Raw genomic sequence first — 14479 nt, forward strand, 5'->3', positions numbered from 1 at the left:
CGTTACAGCTTTCCCTACCCCAAAGAACCGGCAACAACAAAATTAACAGTACATTGTTGCTTGCAAGCAAACCAAAACAAAACACATGTGCACACACACCAAAACTTGTAAGACCATGCACAAGAGTGCCATCTGGTGAGTACTTCAACAACAGTATTAATTCCTTTTGTTCTGCTTAACTAGGCTTGATATTAAAGATGAAAATTGTAGCAAGAATATATCACAAATGTTTTTTGGACAACAGATGTGTAATAACATGTTAACTTCAAAGTCTTTAGTATTGACTCTCCAGTCCACATATGGGAGATTTGAAAATGCAACTCCCTTATATAGTATTTATTTTTCTATTGTGGTAGCATGTAAATAGGCTTGGAATCATTAGATTTTTATTGGTAAATGTTGGTAAACATTGATTTCACTGTACACACACAAGCTGATGAAAAATATTTCCATCAAAGATCATTGAAATGTACAGATAGGTAAAGTAAGAAAAATGCTGCTTGAGAGCTTATTAGAGTTGGATGTAAGGGTATACAAAATACTTTGTGTATTTTGACATGTGACACTGACCCTTTGCGTTTTAATGGTGATAAACCTTTCACTATTTGAATCTTAATGTCTATTGTCATTAAATAATTATTGTCTGATTTCCCACAGGTGTGAAAATTGAAATTGATAAAAACTAAAAAAAGCTTAAAACTCATAATTTTGTGCAACTGTCAAAATTGAAATAGATAAAAATGGAAAAAGTTCTTAAATATTGATATTGTCTGTTGAAACTATAAAATAAAATAAAATAAACTGCATTCTGCCAAGCCTAACATAAGGAACCCAAGCAGGGATCATGGCCTCATTTTTATTAGGCAACCTACAAATTACTAACACAAAGGTAAACCCTGCCCTATAGATCTCACAGAGTGAGTATTTTACCTGTGTAAATAGTCAGTGCATCTACAGAAGAACAGACCTTCTTAAGAATAAGTTGTTCTCAGAAGACACTTTCAACCAAGGCATATAATACACCTGAGTTTCATCCCAAAGTACTCAAAATAAACTCTCCCTTTTCACCTCAACAATTTTGGGAATTATAAATTGCTACATGTGGAGTAAATTCTATTAATAAATTTGTAATAGGAAGGGAAAGGAAACTAAGAAAATGGTTCACAAATAAACATTTAAGTTCAGCCTTTATAATTTTAATATTGGTCAATTCCCATCTTTGCCATTGATTCATCATAAGATCATGGGCAAATCACTTAGACACACTATGCACTATGCCTTAGTTTCCCTGTTCGTTAAATGCTATGACATCACCTATTGGGTTCTATTTCCTGTTCTGACATCAACGTTCTGCGTGACCTATCTTGAGTTTTTTTTCCACATCTGAAAGCTGAACTTATACACTCTCCCTCTAGGCTACTGGGGGGCCTTTTCTGAGAAATGTAATAGAAGAAATAATTTTACCAGGTCACATGGTTTCACTTTTGAACAGGAACCCAGTCTGATTGAGAGATTGACGATAACATTGTCCATAATCTGAGGGTTTTTTATATCAATGCTCCTGTTCACAGAGAATCCTGTCTAGTTTTCAAGTAATTGCAATTTCTTAAATAATTTACTATTCTTGCCCTTGAAACACTTCTCCACTGACCAGCGTCAAAAGGCTGTGCTACCCAACGGCTCTATAAGAGACATTGTTCCTTCTAGAGTAGCTGCTGGGTTGGTGAAATACCACGTTACACCCAAATCAGGAATGTGGCTATATATATTGTACAGCACAGTGTAAAGAATACTATGAGTGTAGCAGTTTGAAAATCCTAAATTTTTGGTAGGTAGGATGCTTATAAAACTTCACTTTCCTCAAAATTTGGGTTCTCAGTTTGGCCTTCAATTTTGAAGAAACAATGGTGATACAGTTTTTTCCTCTGATTTCCAATAAAGTAGGGAGAGCTGGAACAGTAAGATGTGTAGTAAACTTTGTCAATTTGAGAAATAAATTACAATAATCCTCCTATAAATCTGGAATACATTTTCCATTTTATAGTTTGAAAACTTTCGTTGGAAGGAGTTGTGTTCACTTTATTGCTCAAAAGTTTTATCATTTGAAAGTGACTCAGTACATCAATTCACATTTTGTTATGGACAAGGTCAAAAACATCAAGTGTGCAAGTACTTTGTAATTGGCTGTCTGTTGTAAACACCAGGGGACTCAATCTATTACATGCACTTCAGTGCACTAAACCAACACTACATGAAGCCATCAGAGCATAGAATAGGTTTGCTAATCTCTCATAGTAATTAATGCAGGTGATCCTGCTCATGTAAAATGGACAATCATCATATGATGGACTTTTAAAAAAATCACTGAAAGCATTCAATAATCAAACACATCTTGAACCCTCATCAGACATTAAGGAAAATAAATTTAAAGAAGAAAAATCTCTAAAGTGGAAATTCTGATCAATAGTAATGTTTCTCTGGACCATAAAAAATTACTGCAGACAAACATCATGGAGTTGATTTTTTTCACAAGCACTGTTATAACTCCAGTTGATATTCATGGAAGGTACATGTGCAAGGATAGAAAAAGAGACATCTCTGACCCTGTTTCAAACCACCTTTTCAAGTCAGTGGAAATTTTGGGTGCACAAGGAATGTAGGATCAAGCCCAATGTAGTATATATTTAAAAAGTTAAGGTCATTTTACACAAAATAACAAAAAATAGGGAATTCAAAGTTAAGACTGACACTGTTCTTAAGAGGTTAAGGGTGTGGGAAGGGCAAAAAGCACAAAATTATGGTCTAAAGAATGATTTGACAGCCTTCAGTTTGATTTTTTTCCCCTTGTTTGAAACATCGGACTATTGTCTCATTGTTTCCTTGTGCTCCCTCGTTTATCTTTCTGTACTTGCTTCTTGTCTCATGCCTTACTTTTAGATTGTAATTTCTTTGGGGGCTGGGACAGTCTTTTTTGCAATGAATTTGCACAGTGCCATGGACCAAGACTGGGGCTCCTACTTACTACTGCAGTACAAATAATTAATAAAAATAATACTAAGTGGTAACTACAGTGGATATTGCCTTTCTCTCTTATCTAGTTATAGTATTTTTAAATACCTGGTACATAAACTAATTCTAATGTATGTTGTTTTATGCCACAACTAACTTCTCGTTTGTATACATATTTCAATTAGTAATACATGATTTTGACATGTTTATTTTAAATGAATATTATTTAAATCTAATATTTTAAACTGATTATCATGCTTCAGTTATATCAATAATTATTTATGTCATGAACCATAGTGTCAGCAGAATTATCATATGTTATACATATTCCATTGTTTACAGGTTATTAGTTCAACACTCCATAAAAAGATCTATTGTGTTACTCAGCTACTGCAGATTTTCCTAAAATTAAAACATCCATATCCCATTACCAATCACTAAATCATCTGACACCTCATTTAAAGGTGCCAAAGTACTTAGTCGCTGTCTAATTTTAACCTTGACATTTGGACTAAATGCCAATCTTTCCTGTTTTAAGACTCAAATCACTGGTGATCTTTATATTTTGTTCTGTATCATTTATTACAGGCATATTAAAAATACCAAAAAGTTCATTGTATTAGGAAACTGCAACAACAAAAACTTATATATATATATATTATATGAGTGTGGCAGGGTGCTGCTACAGAAGCCCTTAATCAGCTCCTGCCACTCTAGCCCCAATCAGGGAGAATGGATTGGGGCAGGGTGAACCGCCCTATGTTTGCCTGATTAGCTGACCACACCTGCCAGCCTCATTAGCAGGAGCTCTAAGGCTGTCAGGAAGTGAGGGAAAGAGGGGTGGAGACTAAGAGTGGGAGGCCGGGCTCAGAGGGAGTAGGAGCCTCCTAGTCTGTTGCTGGCCAGGCCTGTGGTAGGCCAAGCAGTTGTAAAGCCTGTATATAGTTGGAAACTGGTGGTGGGAAACTGATCACGGATAAAGAATATGGGTGTTGCACCAGACTGAAAGGTCCCTGATTCACGGAGGAGAAGGGCCCAGGGGCCGAATCTGGAGGGGCCAGTGTGAACCCCATTACAATGAGAAACACTGATGATCCATCTGTTGTACCTTTCCCCTTTACATTTGTTCTGAACCAAAACTTTCTGGTGACAATGTTATGATTTTTAAATGCTGAATTCCCTGCAAACCTTTTTCAGTGATATAGTTAATCAAGTTGTTTGGATGTGTTGAAAGCTGTCATGTATTTTGGTTATCATGTAGACAAGATAATCCACTAGATCAAAGGTCATTTTGTTACGTATGACATGTCCAGTGATTTAATCTTCATCTAGTCTCCTACAGCCTGATCCAGCTCCCGTTTTAGTAAATGGGACTTTTCCAGTGAAATCCATTGGCAAAATCCTCATTGACCTCAGTGAGAATAGGATCAGGCCATAAAATATGGTAGGACTGCAGATTTTGAAAGCTCCTGTGAACCTGAAAATGCCCTCATTGTTTTGTGAAGTCTATCAGAAGAAGTAAACCCACCTCTGTATTCAAGAGCATTTGAAGCTGAGATGACATGTCCTCCATATCTTTATTTCTAAACATAGAGCTAAATTATCAAAGCATAGGGTGACCAAATAGCAACTGTGAAAAAATGGGACGGGGGTGGGGGGTAATAGGAGCCTATATAAGAAAAAGTCCCAAAAAACGGGGCTGTCCCTTTAAAAATGGGACATCCGGTCACCCTATCAAAGCATCATGTGCTGTTAGCCATGTAACTCCAATTAATAACAAAGAAATTTCAGCAAAAAGAAGTCAACACTACACTTTGAAAATTAACCTTATAACAAATTTTTTAAAAAACAGAAATCTGTCTACAAAGCTTAATGGATGGCTCTGTGTAGGCAGGTTTACTATTTTGTCAAATACTGCACTGCGATATATTCTCCTCACAACAAACATTTCCATCTACACTACCATAGCCCATAGCCAACCACACTTCCTCTTGAGAACTATAATCAAGATGTAGTGTAGAGAGTCAGTAAAGTAGAGGTTCTACTTACAGAGTAGGGTGACTAGACAGCAAATGTGAAAAATTGGGACGGGGTGGGGGCTAAAAGGAGCCTATATAAGAAAAAGCCCCAAAAATCGGGACTGTCCCTATAAAATCGGGACATCTGGTCATCCTACTGATAGACTCACACCAGACACATCTGTTCTGACTTGAACAGGTCTTAGTTTCACCTGCATTCATAAGCATAAATAGTCTCTTTTTACTGTCTTGCTTTTTCGGGATTTTTTTGTCAGTTGCCTTTTTCCTGTGTTCTTTTATTCTCTGTTCTTTTCTCTTTGTTTTGGGGAACTTTTCTTGCTTTTGTTATCCTTTCTGCTATGCTTGTTTTTAAAATCTGTTTTTTAATATATACTTTTTCTGTTGTCTACCCTTTCTTGTATATATTTTTTCTTCCAGGTCTTCATATTCTTATCAACCGTTTCCTTGCTTCCATTTGTCTGTTCTTTGTGCTGGCTGTTTTCATTCAAGCTTCCTCTTCCTGGCCACAAAGAACACAATAGGCCTTTCTTAATAATTTTCTTGCTTGAAAGTAATCCAATCATCTTTCTAACCTGGACCACTGCTATCTAAAGCACATTTCTGTGTGTGTTGAAAGACGAGAATCTTAATATATGAAGGGACACTGCCAACTGGAGTATTTTTAAACTTTTTTTTTTAAATAAAAAGAACTTATTTCTGAGAGGACACTCTCTAAATAGTGTTTCATTATTTTTATAAAGGTTTTGGGTGGGCCCTAGAACAAAACACATGAAGACCTACCAGACTCCCTATCTTGTCCTTGTTGTACGCTCTTGTCAAGGTTCCTTCCCCACTCTGAACTCTAGGGTACAGATGTGGGGACCTGCATGAAAACCTCCTAAGCTTACTTTTACCACTTAGGTTAAAACTTCCCCAAGGTACAAAATTATTTTACCCTTGGATTTCCACTGCCACCACCAAACTTTATCTGGGTTTACTGGGAAACGTGGTTTGGACACGTCTTTCCCCCCAAAATCCTCCCAACCCTTGCACTCCACTTCCTGGGGAAGGTTTAGTAAAAATCCTCACCAATTTGCATAGGTGACCACAGACCAAACCCTTGGATCTTAGAACAATGAAAAAGCATTCAGTTTTCTTACAAGAAGACTTTTAATAGAAGTAAAGGAATCACCTCTGTAAAATCAGGATGGTAGAAACCTTACAGGGTAATTAGATTCAAAACATAGAGAATCCCTTTAGGCAAATCCTTAAGTTGCAAAAAAGACACACAGACAGGGATAGTCATTCTATTCAGCACAGCTCTTTTCTCACCCATTTAAAGAAATCATAATCTAACACATACCTAGCTAGATTACTTACTAAAAGTTCTCCATTCCTGTTCTGTCCCCGGCAAAAGCAGCATACAGACAGACACAGACCCTTTGTTTTTCTCCCTCCTCCCAGCTTTTGAAAGTATCTTGTCTCCTCATTGGTCATTTTGGTCAGGTGCCAGCGAGGTTACCTTTAGCTTCTTAACCCTTTACAGGTAAGAGGATTTTTCCTTTGGCCAGGAGGGATTTTAAAGGGGTTTACCCTTCCCTTTATATTTATGACAGCTCTTATTTCAGTTTTATTGTTGCTCCTGCTGTAATTACTAAAACATCTTCTTGCAGGGCCTGTACAAATGAGCAGTGCATGAGACTGCACCAGAATAGTGAGTGATATCATGCTAGTACATGAGACAGGAAGTGTAACTGACCATCCTCAGAACAATGGAATGGACTTTTTACTGTTCAAATGCACAAAGTAAGCAAACTTGAGTGGGGGGGGGGGAAGGAGAGAACAATGTTTCCCTCTCTGATCTTGTTCAGTTATAGTAAGTTTAGGAGGTTGCTTATAACAATAGGCACAAAAATTACAGATTAAACTATGATTTTTTCCTTTCTTTTTTTTAAATCTAAAAACTTGTTCCGCGATCCAAGACATTTAGCAAAAATGTCACAAATAGTGTGGTATGTGGAGTTGCATAATATTCTAGGCACAAAATTATTGAGTACCTAGGACTGTAAAAACTTTACAGGGTACTTGTCACAACAGCACTATAGTGTCCTACCAGTATTTCAGTTTGAGTCTACCGGGATACTGTCAGACATTGAATGTTATAGTCTGGCAATTCAAGATACCTGTCTGGCATGTATGACCACTTCATGCAGCAGGGGTTGCAGAATTTTGTGATGTGGCGTATGCATAACATGTGCATGAGTGTTGGTTTTTGCAAGTTACCTAAACTGTGCAATGGCACTATTCATTTAAGACACAGCGTTGTATAAGAAAAGATAATTATTCATGCCATGTATGATGTGTGGCACAGTATTGTAATAACATATCACATTTTAAATAGGCATTTGTTTCTGTTGTGTTCTCTTACCCAAACAATTTAACTTCACCTACTCGTTGGTATGGCCATTCTCCTCTTTTATGAAAATTGACCAAGACAAACATATATATGTGTCATTCGTGGAAGCTCCCCTTTTTTGTGGGCTGGCATCATACCACACGAAACTAAATTTAGTACAGAGGCCATTGCCGTGTCCTTAAATGTACAAATAATGCCAAATTACAAAGCTCAGGAGTTTGGATCTGATAACACATGGATATTGTCTTTTTGGTCTTTATCCCATCTGTATTTATTTGCAGCATAAACTTCCACCTAGGTCATTTTCCCTCACTTAAATCCAATTTTTGTGGACCAGGATTTAACTGTGGATGGTTCCACTACAGGTGGGTTATAGTCTCTGCATCTTTTCTTATATTAGTATTTATTTGTATTGTTGCTACTAAAGGCCATAATCAAGAAGGGGTTCCACTGTGCTAGGTGGGCAAAAACCAAACCCAAAGAAGTTACAATCTAAGGCCTTCACCCTGCCAGTTTTTATCCATTTGCCTAACTTTAAGCACATGGTTAGTCTCACTGGGGCCTGAACTGATAAGCAGCGTAACAGGACAAACAGGGTGGGAAAGTGGTATGCAATTTTTAAAAGGGCACGCACTTTAAATGTAATTAAATAGGAATTGATTCATTAGGCAAATTTGACAATTAATATGAATTAGAGTGCCTGGGTTGTGCAACATTATGAACATATGCACTTTTTCAGCTTAAACAAAAATGCAAAACCAGTCTGATACTCTTCATTCATCCCTATCCTCCTCTTTAACACATTTTTCCTGATAAAATGCCCTTTGTTAAGGTTACTTGAGCATGGCTACCACTGCTGATGTATAAAAACTCTGATAACATTCTACATTTTTAGGTAATGTATTAATCGAGGTGCCATATACATCTCTCTACTCATAGTACTTTTGTTACCTGCGATGCCGATTATGTTGTGACTGTCTGACTCATACAGCAGCGATTGTTTGGGTTACTTTCATACAGTGAAATAATGCAGACCCTTCTTGCTGCTTTTCCTGCTGTGCTGGATTTATGCGGTAGCAAAGAAAGTGCACCAATGTGTTTCTGCTTGTTTCATCTCATCATCCCCGTCAGCTTTTGCTCAAGGTTTTTGTGCTTGGCTTTGTGCATTCTCAACATGTCATTCTGATTTTAAATACTCTTCACCACAACTAATACTTCATCTGTACTCCAATCCTATTTTTTATATATATTCTTAATTATTCTTTTTTTTAGACCAATGCCTCCTTTCATCAATGGAAAACTGCTAGTATTTCTTCCTCTTCTCGATGCCTCTCCACAATCTTCAGTGTCCTTTGATGTCACAGGTCCTACTACACACCTTCCAAACTTTTTGTGCTCCTTAAGTATATCTCCCTTTCTGTAATCTCTCTCTCTCTCTCTCTCTCTGTAGTCTATCATGTTTATCCTTCCTATACGTGTCCTTCAAGTAGCCATTAGTATATTCCTAACACAATACAAATTGTTTCTGTCCCCACAGTGGTCCTAAAACCCAATTGACATCAGTAGCTCTCTGTATTAGAATATTACTTCCCTAGCAGTGTTTGAACGGGGTGAAATTGAAGCCTGTACAGAGAGCCTGATGCCTCTGTGTCCCTCTAAAGACCTGAAAATAGGACTTAAGTGGTGGACAGGTTTACATGGGGTCAGAGACCTTGTCTGTATACTTGATGGTAAAGCGCGATACATATCAATGGTGCTGGATAGATCATGAGAAAACACGTCCCAGTGGTTAAAGCAAAGCATATGAATCGGGAGTTCTGGGGTATGTTCCTGCCCATATCACTGACTCACTGTGTCAGAAGAGCAACTTTTCTGAGGCTCTGTTTCCCCAGCTAGCAGGGACACTGATATTTATAGAGTAGTCTGTGACTTAATGAGCAGAAACCACTTTGAGAATCTTTGATGAAAGGTGCTTTAGAAGTGCAAAATGTTGTCATTTTGATGGGTTATTTTTAAACTAATAGAAAAGTACGGGCCCACAGTAAAGGACTCAGAGGGTCTGTGAAATCTTCCTGGGAAGCAAGAGACATCTCTATTACTTACAAGTGTTTCCTGTTCTGAGGGACCTGGCAGGAAGCCTTGTACTCTTCAGCTGTCTCCATTGTACATAACACTGCATTTTGTTTCTGAAGTAACACCACTTTTTAATCTGATATCCAATACCTTCAGGATGGAAGCTCTCACCTCAAACCACAACTCATGTATTTGAGCTGTCTTGTAAGTTTGACATTCTAGTAATATCACACGTTCCATCCTGTAGTTGTCCTCAGACAGTTTTAAGAATGTACAGTGAATCACTACCACTTTGTTCTCTTATAGGCAGAATTTAGCTATTGCAAATTAATGGTTATTATTTCCTTATCACGCCTGTCACGATAGGTCAAAAGATGTACCAGTTGCCCGGGCACCAGGTAACTAAAACAACAAAGATTCAAGCATACTTAATGAACAGGTTCCAAAGAAAGATAAGATCTTTGTGTGTACGGGACAGAGAGAGGCAGGCTAGGAGGCATGGTTGGGGGAGGGATACGTAGGGCTAAAATGAACAGCACTGCTCCCAGTCCTTGATTATAGCTATGGGACCAGTGCCTCTGGTGTATCTTGGAGAAACCCTTTGGCTGCTGTAAGTTATGCTGATAGACATCTTGGCCCCCAACAGCCCGTGGATCATGGAAGGCAGGAAGGTGATGAACAGCCACTTTCCCCATTCCTCAGATGCTCCAAATGTGAGCTGGGCACAGCTAAGAATTCAGCCTTCCACTCCATCTTCAGTTAATGTCCATGTTTTAATGATGTTTAGCCTGTTTTGCTACCATCATCCTTAAAGCATCAACATTTGCATCAGAGATGTGATAGCTTCAAGATGTCTGTAGTACACACAAAGATCCTTTCCATCACTGGGGAATGCCACTGAATTCAGTAAGCACAAGCAGATCAAAATGTGGGGAAATGAAATTCTTTCCTTTGCAGTCTTTAACGATAAGTAAAAGGTCTTTCCAAACTAAGGCGGTTGCAAAGCAGCTTTGTAAGCTCTTCAAATAGCTACACTTCTAAAAATGTAATATCAGAGTATGGTTCTGCTCTAAAAAGAGGTAGCAAAAGGGACAATGTGGAGTTCCAGGCTTATTGCATCTCAGTAAGTTCAGTTTACAAGTAAAAAGATGTTTTTCTTTTCTCCAACTGCTGGCTCTCTATGAGATCTGAAAGTCACGCTGTGCTCTTTCTGGCTTGTACATCTCCAACAGCAATAAAGAATCTGCAGGACAAATTCTGCCCTTAACTACACCTGTGGAACCCCATGGTTTTCCAGGATTTCACAGGTGTAACTGACAATAGAGTTGGCTCTGCAGTTCCTCTGAAAATCAAGAGTGTAAAGAACAAGAATAGCTGAAGGGAAAAGCTCCAACGAGGGAAAGGATCTAATTAAAGTTGTACAAAAAGTTGTGTAACTAGAAGTGAAAGGTGAAAAAATAATCAAGATAACATTTAAGCTGAAGAAATGTATTGAGCATGAGATGTATTGGACTGTAGAATATTCTCCCTAGGGATGTAGTGGAAGGCTCTTTACTTGAACATTTTAAATGAAATTGGCTAAACACTAGAAAACAGACTGTAGGGAACAATCCTGCATTGGCAGAGATGCCCCAATACACACTAAAGGGGAGAAGGTAAACGATACACTTAGCTGGATGTTTTACTGACTAATATGTTTACTAACTCCTAGGATTTAAAAACAACAGCAAAAGTAGCCGATCGCAGTTAGTGTGTTTATCATAGGATTTTTTTCTCAGGACACAATATTCCGAAATTCATAGGCTTTTCGAAGTAAGAGATGCATAAGACCATCTAATTCAACCAACTCATCTCTAGGCATTTGACGTAGTCCACCTAACATGCTGTCTCCATCTCTAACTTCTATGATTCCATGATCAACAGAAGCCATTTGAATGTAAGAGTCCTGAATCAAGCGGAGGGACTGAATGACACAGGTGACTGATAATGGGATAGAGGGCCTTTGTGCCACTGGATATGTGCTGTCCAGAGGTTAAAGCATGTGGATGAGACAGAATGGTGAGGCCTGTACTCTTCGATAGATCCCATTCTCTCTGACTACGCATTGCAACATACAAGGCCGTCAAACCAGGCATCTCTCCTGGGTACTATAGTCTCCCACTAACATACCCACATCTCTGGGGAATGGCTATTATCACACGTTTTTTCTTTATATAAAGGGAGAATAATTCTATTTTCTGAGAAGTTGACTATGAAGGTTATCCTAGCATCAAGGAGATAATAAGCAGGGAAGGTTGAGATTTGTCTGATTCTTAGGAATAGAGGGCTGGATGTCAGGCAAAACAATGTCTGGGTTTAATGAGAAAAATTGCCTTTAACCAAACCATCATGAGACATCAACATGGAAGCATTTAATTCATTTCACCCTCTTATTCTCATCAGACTGTTGAGAATACGAAGAAATATCAATCCCCCAGAACACAAAACTCATTGTTACCTCATCCTGTGGATTTAAAAAAGATGGAAGGCCCCAGCCTCTATGTGAGGACTACTATTAACAATAAGCAGGTAAAAAGATATGGTAACTATATTTTCATATTAACATTCTTACAACTCAGGGTATTTGTCCTAGGAAGTACTGTTCTGCAATACTAAACATTTTGAAATAGTTACTGTGCTCAGGAGATTGTTTCCAAGAGATTTACTGAGGTTTGAACTAGTTATTTCATAGCTATATTTATATATACGCATATTAAAAAGGATGATGGTAACGGCTCATTTTGCCCATATCAGTCTTATTTACTTTTAACAATCTCTGTAAAGCATTCACATTTTTAATATTCAGATTAATTTCCATGAGCAATTCATCATTGTGAAACCACATGCACCCCAGCCATTAACTCATGCAAAAATAAACACAAACTTAACCATAAACTTTTCAAAATGGTAGAGCTTTTAACATTAGAAATGTTGAGCCAATGAAAATACGCATGGAAGGATTTTGCTTGGTTTTTTTTTTTCCTTGTAGAAAAAAAGACTTAAATTTGCACCAAATTTTAAATTAAGGGTTCAGTTCATCACACATTTATGTCTATGTGACCAGTTGTGATTTAGGTGGTGGTGGCCCGGCTTTGAGCAGGAGATTGGACTAGATGACCTCCTGAGGTCTCTCCCAACCCTAATATTCTATGATTCTATGAGTTGGGTTTCCTTAGTGGAGAAATTGAACAGAAGGAAAATCACTTTTGCCACACAGACACATGCAGAACTAACATGCCAGCTACATATAAATGGGCTTTTACTGCGCCAAAATGAAAGCAAATAAATTCACTGTGGAATTTTAACCACTGTTAGGAGGGTGAAACACCAGCACCATTGCAGTCCCCTTTAATTATTTCCTTTATGCACTTTTGTGTGCCTCGGTGTTGGAGGCTTGCCCGTATCTAGGCTTTTACTCTTCTCCTTTCACAACTCACAAGTATAATACAATATTCGTTTACTGTAGTGGGGTGTGAGTGTGAGAGCAAGAGAGAGAATTTATGAAAATGCCATTTGCTGCACTGTTTTGATTCCCTCTCACAGGACAAACAAAATGGTGAATTGAAGACAGCTGCCACATCAAATTATCTGGCTCCCAGCCACCACTGCTCTCTTCTTTGAATCTCCCTCTCTTCCCTCCCCCCTTTTTGCCCTATGGTTCCCTTTCATAAGAAATACTTTACAAAACATGCCAAGAAGAATGGAGGCATTCTTAAAAACAAATTGCCAGAAATAAGGGAAATATGCCTATGAACCAGACATCCTTAAAACAAATACACTACCCATAACAGATTAAATGAGCTCAAAAGCAGTTACAGAAATTAATATAGAATTGAACAGCCTTTAAGATAGTCACATTTTAATTAAGTTGAATAGGTTTCTATAGATTACACAACAGATGATGCAGTCTCACCATATGGTGTAACACTCTTTCCATTCCATTAGTATCTCTGGAGGATGTTACACAGAAACTACTAATGTCAGAGATTTTTAAATCAGCATGGTCGGATAACTTGCATCCAAGAGTTTTAAAAGAGTTGGCTTTCTGGACCATTAATATTGATTTTCAATAAGTCTTGGAGCACTGTAGAAGTTTCAGAAGACTGGAAGAAAGTGAATATGCATATTTTAAAAGGTTAAATGATTATAGGCCTATTACCGTGACATAGATCCCAGGCAAGATAATGGAACAGCTAATATGGGACTTGATAAATAAAGAATAGAGGACGGTAATGTAATAATGCAAATCAACATGGTTTTGTGGAAAATAGATCCTGTCAAACTAACCTGATATCTTTTTTTTGATGAGATTAGAAGTTTGATTGATAAAGGTGATAGTATTGACATAATATACTTACACTTCTATAGGGTATTTGACTTAGTATCACACAACATTTTGATTAATAAACAGAATGATATAAAATTAACATGGCACAAATTACATTGATTATAAACTGGCTAACTGATAGGTCTCAGAATGTAATTGTAAACGGGGAATCATCAAGTGGGACTGTTTCCAGTGGTGTCCTTCAGGGATCAGTTCTTGGCCCTACATTATTTAACATTTTTACCAATAAAATCATCACTGATAAATTTTGCAGATGACACAAAGATTGGGGTAAATAATGAAGAGGACAGGTCACTGTTTCAAAGTGATCTAGATCAGTGGCTCTGAATCTTTCCAGACTACTGTACCCCTTTCAGGAGTTTGATTTGTCTTGCGTACCCCAAGTTTCATGACATTTAAAGCTATTTGCTTACAAAATCTGACATAAAAATACAAGTGTCACAGCACACTATTACTGAAAAATGACTATTGTCATTTTTATCATAACATTATAAAATAAATCAATTGGAATATAAATATTGTACTTACATTTCAGTGTGTAGTATGTAGAGCAGCATAAACAGGTCATTATATGAC

General features: G+C 37.6%; 1 protein-coding gene across 5 annotated transcripts in view; it reads left to right on the forward strand.

Annotated features, from left to right (window-relative positions):
* The window catches only part of CNTN4 (contactin 4), a 632904-nt gene that overhangs the window by 252290 nt on the left and 366135 nt on the right, over positions 1-14479 (forward strand). The window contains exon 1 of one of the 5 annotated variants that reach the window (XM_074957518.1): positions 12066-12084. The exons of the other annotated variants lie outside the window; for them this stretch is intronic. The gene's annotated coding sequence lies outside the window, so the exon portion shown is untranslated. Of the gene's footprint in view, positions 1-12065; positions 12085-14479 lie in introns of those variants that run through there. 5 annotated transcript variants of the gene reach the window in all.

This window comes from Natator depressus, chromosome 7, assembly GCF_965152275.1.
Source record: "Natator depressus isolate rNatDep1 chromosome 7, rNatDep2.hap1, whole genome shotgun sequence".
In the NCBI taxonomy this organism is placed as follows: Eukaryota; Metazoa; Chordata; order Testudines; family Cheloniidae; genus Natator; species Natator depressus.